Here is a 12,234-nt window from a genome sequence, read left to right as displayed (position 1 = left end):
CCCATCATGCCTCATTAGCCCCCATTATGCCTCATTAGCCCACATTATGCCTCTAATTAGCCCCATTATGCCTATAATTAGCCCCCATTATGCCTATAATTAGCTCCATATGCCTCCAATTAGCCCCCATATGCCTTCAATTAGCCCCCATATGCCTCCTATTAGCCCCCATATGCCTCCTATTAGCCCCATATGCCTCCTATTAGCCCCCATATGCCTCCAATTAACCCCATATGCCTCCAATTAACCCCATATGCCTCCAATTAGCCCCCATATGCCTCCAATTAGCCCCCATATGCCTCCAATTAGCCCCCATATGCCTCCAATTAGCCCCCATATGCCTCCAATTAGCCCCCATATGCCTCCTATTAGCCCCCAATTAGCCCCTATATGCCTCCAATTAGCCCCTATATGCCTCCAATTAGCCCCCATATGCCTCCTATTAGCCCCCATATGCCTCCAATTAACCCCATATGCCTCCAATTGGCCCCATAGACCCCATATGCCTCCAATTAGCCCCCATATGTCTCCATTTAGCCCCCATATGCCTCCAATTAGCCCCCATATGCCTCCTATTACCCCCCATATGCCTCAAATTAACCCCATATGCCTCCAATTAGCCCCATAGACCCCATATGCCTCCAATTAGCCCCCAAATGCCTCCAATTAGCCCCCATATGCCTTCAACTAGCCCCATAGACCCAATATGCCTCCAATTAGCCCCCATATGCCTCCTATTAGCCCCATATGCCTCCTATTAGCCCCATATGCCTCCTATTAGCCCCCATATGCCTCCAAATAGCCCCATATGCCTCCTATTAGCCCCATATGCCTCCTATTATCCCCATATGCCTCCTATTAGCCCCCAAATATGCCTCCAATTAGCCCCCAAATATGCCTCCAAATGCCCCCATATGCCTCCAATTAGCCCCCAAATATGCCTCCAATTAGCCCCCAAATATGCCTCCAATTAGCCCCATATGCCTCCTATTAGCCCCATATGCCTCCTATTATCCCCATATGCCTCCTATTAGCCCCCAAATATGCCTCCAATTAGCCCCCAAATATGCCTCCAAATGCCCCCATATGCCTCCAATTAGCCCCCAAATATGCCTCCAATTAGCCCCCAAATATGCCTCCAATTAGCCCCATATGCCTCCAAATGCCCCCATATGCCTCCTATTAGCCCCCATATGCCTCCTATTAGCCCCCATAATGCCCCCAGCAGCCACATTTTTTATAAAATAAAATAAAAAAACACTTACCTCTCCTGCTCCTGGACGGACGCCGCCTGCCATTTTCTCCCTCCTCAGTCGACTGTGCTCTAAACTGGCGCGCACAGCGTGAGGTCACAGAGCGACCTCACGCTGTGCGCAGCCCTGCACAGCCGACAGCCGAGGACCAGGAAGTGGTGAGTACAGAGCGTTCACCACTTCCTGGTCCTTCTGTACTAATGAGCGCTTCCATAATGGAAGCGCTCATTAGTATTCACTCGGGGGAATCAGCGGGGGGGCACCTGGGGGGGCAAGGAACAACATAGGGGGGGCAATTGCCCCCCCTCGCCCCCCTCTAGCGACGCCACTAACCTCGTAAAACAAGTGGGGTGCATTGGGAGGGAAGGCGAATACGCTATAGGTCATGTTATCGTCTGGGTTGGAACGCTAAGGCTGTAAAACGCTCAACAGGCAAGAACCAATGATTCCCTATGGGAATGGTTCTCACCTGAGCGCTTTACAGCGCGTACGATCGCGCTGTAAAACGCCCGACGCCCCAAGAAGTACATGAGCTTCTTTGGGGCGTCTTCTCGTGCGTTCCCGTACATAGACTTCAGCGGGAACGCGCGACAATGGGCGTTCGCTTGTCTCTGTATGCACCATTGCAAACGCCCGTACAATCGCGCATACAGAGCGCTCCATCGCGAACGCTCAGGTGTGAACCCAGCCTAATAATGACAGGCAACTTGCTGGACACTGTCGTGTGCGTGAGGCCTCATTGTGAGATTTCCCCACAGATTTAAGGCCTCGTTCACACCTTAGTGAATCATGCATGTGTACTGTCTGTGTTCTCCACGGATAGCACACGTAACCATTGATTTCAATGTGTTTGTTCACACGTCAGTCATTTTCCACTGACCCTGCGCGCCATACGTAAATTGTGCCTCAAGGGAGCACTGAGCTCACGCATCTCTTAGAATCTTATAAAATACAGGACGTATAAGGTATTAGATCTCTACGGCCACCAGTTAGGTCAGGGCATGTGCACCCTGCAGTGAACCGCAATCTATCACCCAGGAGTGCCATTGTGGCATCCACCGGTGCAGTACACACTGGTATACTTTCCTCTTTACTGGATAGAATCGCGTAGTCGGACTTATCGGTGACGTGCACTGTATGCCTGTACAGCACACATGGCGGTGGTATACATTAGGGACTACACCTATATGCTAGCACTATACCATTATGGTGGCCCAGAGGGTCATCGGTTTATAGGGTTCGTCACCTTTGGGCCTCTTTCACACAATAGTTTTTTTTTCCCTGTTTACGGGTCGTTTTTTGCGCTCCGTTACGGTCTGTATACAGAACCATTCATTTCAATGGTTCCGCAAAAAAAAAACGAATGTACTCCGTATGCATTCCGTTCCGTTGAAAGATAGAACATGTCCTATAATTGCCCGCAAATCACGTTCTGTGGCTCCATTCAAGTCAATGGATCCACAAAAAAACGGAACACATACGGAAATGCATCCGTATGTCTTCCGTATCCGTTCCGTTTTTGCGTAAACATCTATTGAAAATGTTATGCCCAGCCCAATTTTTTCTATGTAATTACTGTATACTGTATATGCCATACGGAAAAAACGGAAACAAAAAACGGAACAACGGATCTGTGAAAAACGGAACGCAAAACACAGAAAAAGTCATACGGTCGTGTGAAAGAGGCCTTAGAGAGAGATTGGCATAGACACCATCCTTGGGAGCACTCTGTCTTTGCGAGATAAGCGACACAAGGGATCTGGCAGCCACTTATCTCCTTCCATCCATAGATATGTTCATTTAGGGCACATTCACACGAACACCATCCGCCCGTGCTGCGGCCGCGTGAATCCCATATTGCAGGGATGCCCGACCTGCGGCCCTCCAGCCTACAGCAGGGCATGGTGGGAGTTGTAGTTTCACAACAGCTGGAGGGCCGCAGGTTGCGGCGCAGACCCATTGACTTGAATGGGTCCGCGATCCGCAATATACAACAAAAGATAGGACATGTCGTATCTTTTGCAGTTCGGAGGCACTTCTGATCCGTGCCTCCGTTCTGCACCGCATCTTGAGGATTGCGAACCCATTCAAGTCAATGGGTTTGCGGTCTGCATTACGGGTACGGACCACCTACAGTCGCGTGAATGCACCCTTAGCAAAAACCAATCAGTCCCATAGCAGTGAATGGAGAGTCGGACTGACTGGCACACTAGAGGGAGGACCAGGGAGACCCCAAATTCTCAGGATTCTCTTGTAGATTGTAAGCCCTCGGGGGCAGAGTCTTCATTTCCTCCCGGACCAGTCTGTTAACAAGTTCATGCTTAAAGGGAACCTGTCACCAGAAAATCGCTTACTAAGCTGTTAATAGCACCTTATAGTGCTGCAGAGTAGTGTCCTAATGCACTTTTTCATCGTTTAGCCGCATCTAGCCTCCTGGAGAAATCAATGTTTTATTCAGCCGCTGCCCCCTGCTTCAAGTCAGGTTTGAAGTCAAGCGGCCTAGGCGTCTCCAATCCTGCTCTCCCCGCCTCCCGCCGCCTTTATTGACACGCCGGATCTCAGTGCCGGGACCGCGCTCCCAGCCCACATGCGCAGTAAAGGGCTGCTGTAGCCGCATGCGCAGTAAAGGGCTGCTGTAGCGCGATCCCGGCTCGTACACTCAGCTGGCTTCAGTTTCGCTACTGCGCATGCGCCCGCCAGCCTTACATACTAGCGCATGTCAATAAAGGCGGGGAGAGCAGGATTGGAGATGCCTATGCGGCTGCCCCCTTGACTTCAAACCTGACTTGAAGCAGGGGGCAGCGGCTGAATAAAACATAGATTTCTCAAGGAAGCTAAATGCGGCTAAACGAAGAAAACGTGCATTAGGACACTACTCTGCAGCACGATAAGGTGCTATTAACAGCTTAGTAAGCGATTTTTTGGGTGACAGGTTCCCTTTAATGTAGTTTTTTGTATTATGTATGTACAGCGCCTAGGAATTAATGGCACTTTCAAATAAATAATTGTGGATCGGACATTCTGTGATGGGTTTTTAATCACTTATCCTGAGGGTAGATGATAATTTTTATGGGATAACCCCTTTAACCCTCTGACTGCTGCAGCCATGGCATGATCAGTGATTATCCCTCCTCCCCTCCTGATGACATCACTGTGCATTCTGGTGATGCAGTTGGGGATCTAAAACGAACTCCAGCGTCATTCATACATTACCTGCGATTTCCTAACGCACCATGGGGGACATTTACTAAGCATGCTGCGCCAGAATTATGGCTTAAAATGCACCAAAAATAATGTTCTTAATGGAACCAAATATACCAACTGTTTTCTGCAGAATTTTCACCATAAAGAATGCATCACACCAGAAGTGAGTTATAAATGCCAAAGAGGACGGGGCTATGACATTGGCACATATTGTGACTTATTTATCATTCTCTTAGGCTACATTCACACGACCGTATGTGGTTTGCGGTCCGCAAATTGCAGATCCGCTAAACGCGGATACCGGCCATGTGCGTTCCGCATTTTGCGGACCCTACATGGCCGGTCCTATGATAGAAATGCCTATTCTTTGTCCGTGATTGCGGATAAGAAGAGGACATGCTCTATCTTTTTTGCGGGGCTGTGGAACCAAACTAAGGATGCGAACCCATTGAAATGATTGGATCCGCACCCTTTCCGCAAAATTGCGGAACGGTACAGACCCAGAAACACGGTCATCTGAATGCACCTTTATTGGCGGAAATTGCTCCAATTGTTGCAGACAATTAAACCAGCTTAGGTGGTGGTGTTTTAACCACCTCCGGACCGCCTAACGCAGATGTGCGGTCCGGAGGTGGCAGCTCTGCGCAGAGTCACGCATATATGCGTCATCTCGCGAGAGCCGTGATTTCCTGTGAACGCGCGCACACAGGCGCGCGCGTTCACAGGAACGGAAGGTAAGCGAGTGGATCTCCAGCCTGCCATCGGCGATCGCTCGCTGGCAGGCTGGAGATGTGATTTTTTTAACCCCTAACAGGTATATTAGACGCTGTTTTGATAACAGCGTCTAATATACCTGCTACCTGGTCCTCTGGTGGTCCCTTTTGTTTGGATCGACCACCAGAGGACACAGGTAGCTGTGTAAAGTACCACCAAACACCACTACACTACACTACCCCCCCCCGTCACTTATTAACCCCTTATAAACCCATGATCACCCCATATAGACTCCCTGATCACCCCCCTGTCATTGATCACCCCCCCTGTCATTGATCACCCCCCTGTAAGGCTCCATTCAGACGTCGGTATGATTTTTACAGATCCACGGATACATGGATCGGATCCACAAAACACATACGGACGTCTGAATGGAGCCTTACAGGTGGGTAATCAATGACAAGGGGGTGATCACCCATATAGACTTCCTGATCACCCCCCTGTCATTGATCACCCCCTGTAAGGCTCGATTCAGACGTCCATATGATTTTTTACGGATCCACGGATACATGGATCGGGGGTGATCAATGACAGGGGGTGTCACAACCAGACAGCTGAGAAGCTCTGACAGAGGCCTTTCAGAACCTCCCCCTTGAGTTTCTGTGTTGTGGTATTCAGCTCCTCCTCTCGTTAGTCTCTCTCAGCTGTCATGTGTTGGACTAATTGCTTCCCTTTAAATTCTTCCCCAGACTGCTTTTCTGGGCGGCTTATATTTCTTCCTGGAGTATGTGTGCATTGCCCATCTGGTTCTCCTCTCCTCTACAAAGTTAAGTGTTAAACTGTTATCTGTTATTTTCTGTTTGCTGGATCCCAGGTGACCCTGACTCCCTCCGTGTCTGGTGTAGGGAGCCGGTGGTCGTGTCCCCTCACTATTGTAGGGTGCTCAGGGGTTACATAGTCAAGGTACGTGGATATGCATACCTCCACCATTCGGATCTATGCATAGGCTGAGCAGCCAGGGAAAGTGCCAGGTCTTCTACAGGGGTCTCCCTTTCGTTCCTTAGCTTTTGGATCCAGCGAGTCATTTATGCATGTTGTTTTGCCTTGTTACCTGTACACATTCCGTGACAGGGGGGCGATCACCCCATATAGACTCCCTGATCACCCCCCTGTCATTGATCACCCCCTGTAAGGCTCCATTCAGACATTTTTTTTGGCCCAAGTTAGCGGAAATGGTTTTTTTTTTTGTTTTTGTTTTTTCTTACTAAGTCTCATATTCCACTAACTTGTGTCAAAAAATAAAATCTCACATGAACTCACCATACCCCTCACGGAATCCAAATGCATAACATTTTTTAGACATTTATATTCCAGACTTCTTCTCACGCTTTAGGGCCCCTAAAATGCCAGGGCAGTAAAAATACCCCACATGTGACCCCATTTCGGAAAGAAGACACCCCAAGGTATTCCGTGAGGGGCATATTGAGTCCATGAACATTGAAATTTTTGTCCCAAGTTAGCGGAAAGGGAGACTTGGCATGATCAGTGATTATCCCCCCTCCCCTCCTGATGACAAAAAAAATAAAAATTCTAGGAACTCGCCATGCCCCTCACGGAATACTTTGGGGTGTCTTCTTTCCAAAATGGGGTCACATGTGGGGTATTTATACTGCCCTGGCATTTTAGGAGGCGTTCTTGGACACTGCAGGGGGGCGTCACTGGGCACCGGAGAAGGAAACAAACGCCCCTTATATCAAAAGGACAAAACGAAATAAAGTAAAAAGAAGACTGCTGGAAATAAGGTACTTTAGTGAACATAGCGATGGTGACAGCTTAAAATGGTAAAAGCAGGTGACAGATTCCCTTTAACAAATAAATAATATTAAACTCAATAGAACTATCACTAACTAACAAATAAAATTATACTGTACTGAAATATCACTAACTAATAAACTATATAATGATCATAAAGATCACTAACTAACGTATTGAGATTTAAATCGTCAATGTGTATAAAGACTCTAAATAAAAAATAAAAAAAGGTAAACAATAGACAAACAGACATATTTTGTACCGCCGTCTACATATCGACCGTCTCTATAAAAATATCCTATGATCTAACCCCTCCGGTGAACACTTTAAAAAAAAAAAAAAACAATTAAAAGAAAATATAAATTTATTTAACCTAACATTACTAAAAAGTGCAACACCAAGCTATCAAAAAAGGCATATGCCCCCCCGAAACAATCGGTCAGTTCATTCTGCTAAAAATGAGACCCTACCATTAGACAATCGCCAAATAAAAACAATAATATGGCTCTCAAAATATGGAGACAGTAAAACATGAATAGTTTTTGGTTCATTAATGCTTTTATTGTGTAAAATAGAAATAACGAAAAATATTTGTTTAGTCTTTCCGCACCTGTAACAACCAGCTGTCTAAAAATATCGTACCAAATAACCCCTCAGGTGGACACCTTTTTAAACAAAAATTTAAAACTCTGAGAAAAGGCAATTTTTTGGACAACTTTTATCACAAAAAGGTGTAATAGCAAGCGATCATAAAGTCAGATGCACCACAAAATAAAGGTTTAATAAGAGTTGCAAATAATGGTAATATATTTATTTTTTCAAACAGGAATGAAGACATTGAAGGCCAAATTGGGCAAAATGCAAAAGGAGCAGCGCAATGATATGCGGGCCATTCAGGAGCGCATGAAGGCCATGGAGGAGAGGCAACGCCAGGCCATGAAGGGGGTGCATGAGATGATCATGCTTTTGGAAAAGTTGCCATAATTACTTTATTTTTTTCTAAAAAGTTATATAAATCGTTTGTACAGTTATAACGTGTATTTAGTTTTTTGTAATATTGCTCGGTTTTAGTGTAATAGCTCAGCCTAAATCAGCCAGAACTGACAGCAGCCGGTAAATACATGTCAAATACATATAGGGTCCATTCACACGTCTGTAAAATGTGTCCGCATCCATTCCACAATTGAGAGGAACGTTTACAGACCCAATGATTTTCAATTCCAGTCTGAAAAATTAGGCATTCACAGGCTACTGAAGTAAGTGTCGGCCATTACAGGCCCCAAAAATTAGCTGACAGGCGTTCCCCTGACAGCAAATACATTTGTATTCTGTGGCTGGTGTTACATTAAGCATTCACAGGATACAGAAGTACGTGTCGGCCATTACAGGCTCCAAAATTTAACCGACTGGCGTTCACCTGACAAAATAAATTTGCATTCTGTGGCTGGTGGTACATTAGGCATTCACAGGATGAAAAGAAATTAGGCATTCAACGGACATAAAAGGCTTTTTATGCCGCTGTATTTACCGAAGACAGGGACCATAAATTGTTATGGGTGGTGGCGGATATGGGCTGTCATGAGAAATTTGAATCAAACATTGTCTACTGGTAACATGTGTTGAATTCCTCCGAGATCCATGCCTCATTCATTTTTAGAAATGTGAGGTAGTCAACACTGTCGTGAGCTAGGCGAGTGCGCTTATCAGTCACGATCCCCCCTGCTGCGCTGAACGTCCTTTCGGACAGGACACTGGACGAGGGGCAAGCCAACAGTTCCATTGCAAATTGTGCAAGTTCTGGCCAGAGGTTAAGCCTGCCCACCCAGTAGTCCAGGGGTTCATCACTTCTCAGAGCATCCAAATCGGCCGTTAACCCGATTATAGTCAGACACCTGTCGGTCTAGACGTTCCCTGAGGCTGGATCCAGAGGGCGGCTGTCGATGGGTTGGCTGCAAGAATGATCTCATATCTGAAGTGACCAACACATCTTCAAACCGCCCTCTTCTTGCAGGCGCTGTTGGATTGGTACCCGCAACTGTTTCTCTGTGAGTGGAGATTCCTCTGCCAGCACCCAAAAAAGCAAAATGCAGCATTTCCCTAGGCAAGGCCTGGAAGTGCTGCATTCTGACAGCCCTCTGTGATGGTGGTGACATTTCCACCACTTTTTGTTTGTACCGGGGGTCTAAGTACGTTGCCACCCAGTACTGGTCCTGGAGCATGCTCTTCTTGCTCCTCCTCCTCCCCGGCACCATCCTCCTCTGACTCCTCTTCAGACTACTGTTGTTGACTTGTCTCCGATGGAGTAGCCCCCCCTGGGAATTCATCCAGCATTGCGACTTCCTCATCTTCCTGCTCCTCGACGGCTTGATCAATGACACAGCGCAATGCACGCTCCAGAAAGAAGGCAAAAGGTACGATGTCACTGATGGCACCCTGGCTGCGACTGACCAGTTTGGTGATCTCATCAAATGGCTGCAGAAGTCTGCATGCGTCGTGCATGAGCAGCCACTGGCGCGGTGAAAAAATAACAAGCTCCCGAGAACCTGTCCTGCCACAGAGTTCGGGCAGGTAGTCGTTAACTGCACGTTTCTGCTGGAGCAGCCTATCGAGCATATACAAGGTTGAGTTCCATCGCGTCGGGCAGTCACAAATAAGACGTCTGATGGGCATGTTGTGTCGCCGCTGAATGTCAGCAAGGCGAGCCATGGCCATGTAAGATCTTCTGAAATGGCCCGAGATTTTCCTGGCCTGCTGCAAGACGTCCTGGACCCCAGGGAATTTGACAACGAATCGCTGCACGACCAAGTTCAGGACGTGTGCCATGCATGGCACGTGTGTCATTTTGCCCTGTTTCAGCGCGCTCAGAAGATTGGCACCGTTGTCGCACACCACTTTACCAACTGTAAAATTGAGCGGGGTTAGCCACTGATCTGCCTGTGAACGCAAAGCTGAAAGGAGTGCAGGAACGGTGTGGCTCTTGGCTTCCAGGCACAACAGACGCAGCACAGCATGGCAACGTCTCACCTGGCATGTCGAATAGGTTCTGGGGATCTTGGGGGGCGCAGCGGAAGAGACGGTAGCAGCGGAAAAGGAGGAGTCAGCCAAGGAGGACAGGGAGGATGGAGTAGGAGTAGGAGAAGAAGAGGCAGGCCTGCATGCAATCCGTGGCGGTAAAACCAAATCTACAGGGGTGCCAGGGGTTACATGCTTTACGGCCGTCAGAAGGTTCACCCAGTGGGCAGTAAAAGCTATATACCTTCCCTGCCCGTGTTTGCTAGACCACGTGTCTGTGGTCAGATGTATCTTGGCACCGACACTGTGTGCCAGAGATACATTCACTTGCCGCTAAACGTGGCCATATAGCTCTGGGATGCCCTTCTGCGAGAAATATTTCCATACTGGGACCTTCCATTGTGGTGTTCCAATGGCCACAAATTTTCGAAAGGCCTCAGAGTCCACAAGCTTATATGACAGTAGTTGGCGGGCTATCAGTTCCTACAAGCCAGCGGTCAACCGTTGGGCAAGAGGGTTATCTGGCGTCATCATTTTTTTTTACGCTCGAACATTTGGGCCACAGGAAGCCTGCCTTTTTTCTGACAAACGTGAGGACGGCATGATGGAAGGTGGAGTGGAGGACAATTGTGAGGAGTGAGGAGAAGGAGAAGAGGCTGGACGGTGAGAGCCTGGAGTGTGGCTTTGTGGGTTCTCACGGCATTGCTCCCACTGGGCTCGGTGATGGGAGGCCGTCGTCCCTAGGTGAGTGTTGGGCTTACCGCGACTTATGCCTTGACTGCACAGGCTGCAGATGGCAACACTATTGTCAGCAGCTGACACATTAAAAAAAGCCCACACTGTGGAGCCATGTGCCGGCGTCCTGGGAACGCCAGATGTGACCGTACATGGTTGATGGCTCGCTCCTGATACATTAGCAGTCTGGTTTGTCCCTCCTGTGCAGTGTAAGTTCGTCCTGCTTCTCCTTCCTATCTGCTGGTCCATCTCTCCCTCTGAACTCCCCTCCTCTTCCTCTCTTGTGAGCACCCAAGTTACGTCCACCACTAACATTAGAGATCTCGGAGTAGGCAGCAACAGCGGGGACCACCCTCCTTGGGCTGATCTGGGTACTGTCGTCAGACTACTGAGTGGTGGCTGTTGCTACCTCCTCTTCCTGATCCGATGCCAAGAATGGCTGCGCATCGGAAATGTCTTGTGATGGATCGCACCTTCTGCACTTTCCCACTTTGGCTCCGGCCTGGTGCTCCTGCCCGACCCCTACCACCCCTGCGGAAGGGCCTGCCTCTTCCTCTGCCTGTCTTTTGTAAATGACCCGGTGACAAAAGTCTCTAGAGAAGCGCATATAACACCCCGCTTCAATATGTCGTTTTGGGGGGACACTGGTATATCACACCAGTTATAAAAAAAAAATCCAGGAAATTTTTTCACTGTGTGTAGCAGAGGTAACGCAGTGAAAGCTGATACATTTCAGCAGTACCTAAATACACTATTTGAAAAGTATATTCTTAGATAACACCCCACTTCAATATGTAGTTTTGGGGGCCACTGGTCTATAATCACACCAGTTATAAAAAAAAATTTCCTTAACATTTTCTCACTGTGTGTAGCAGAGGTAACGCAGTGAAAGCGGCTAAATTTCTGCAGCACACAAATACACTATTAGAAAAGTATAATCTTATATAACACCCGCTTCAATATGTGGTTTTGGGGGCCACTGGTCTATCACACCAGTTCTAATACTTTTTTCTAATTGCGTTTGTCACTCTTTGTAGTTGTAGTATCGCTGCAGAACCGATCACCAGTCGCAGTGCTGCACAATACAAATCCACTATAATATGCTTTCTATGTTAGAAAGTATATTATTAGTATATCACACCCCTCTGTACTGCACACCAATCAATAGCACACCTATACCAGTCCTTAAAGGGCTTCTGTCACCCCACTACACTGCTTTTTTTTTTTTGTTTACTTATAATCACTATACTGCGATTTATGCATACATAATCTAATTAATCATTTTGGTTCAGTAGATTGTGTTAAAAACGTGCTTTTAAAATATGCAAATTACCTTGCTACCAGCAAGTAGGGCGGCTACTTGCCGGTAGCAGCCGCATCCTCCGATCCTAAAGACGCCCCCTCCTCATGTTGATTGACAGGGCCAGGGAACGGGATCGTTCTCTGCTGGCCCTGTTTGCATTCAAAATCTCGCGCCTGCGCTGTACCTGTCTTCAATCGGCGC

Source organism: Bufo gargarizans, chromosome 5 (genome assembly GCF_014858855.1).
Source record: "Bufo gargarizans isolate SCDJY-AF-19 chromosome 5, ASM1485885v1, whole genome shotgun sequence".
Taxonomy (NCBI): domain Eukaryota; kingdom Metazoa; phylum Chordata; class Amphibia; order Anura; family Bufonidae; genus Bufo; species Bufo gargarizans.
This window is presented reverse-complemented; position numbering follows the sequence as displayed.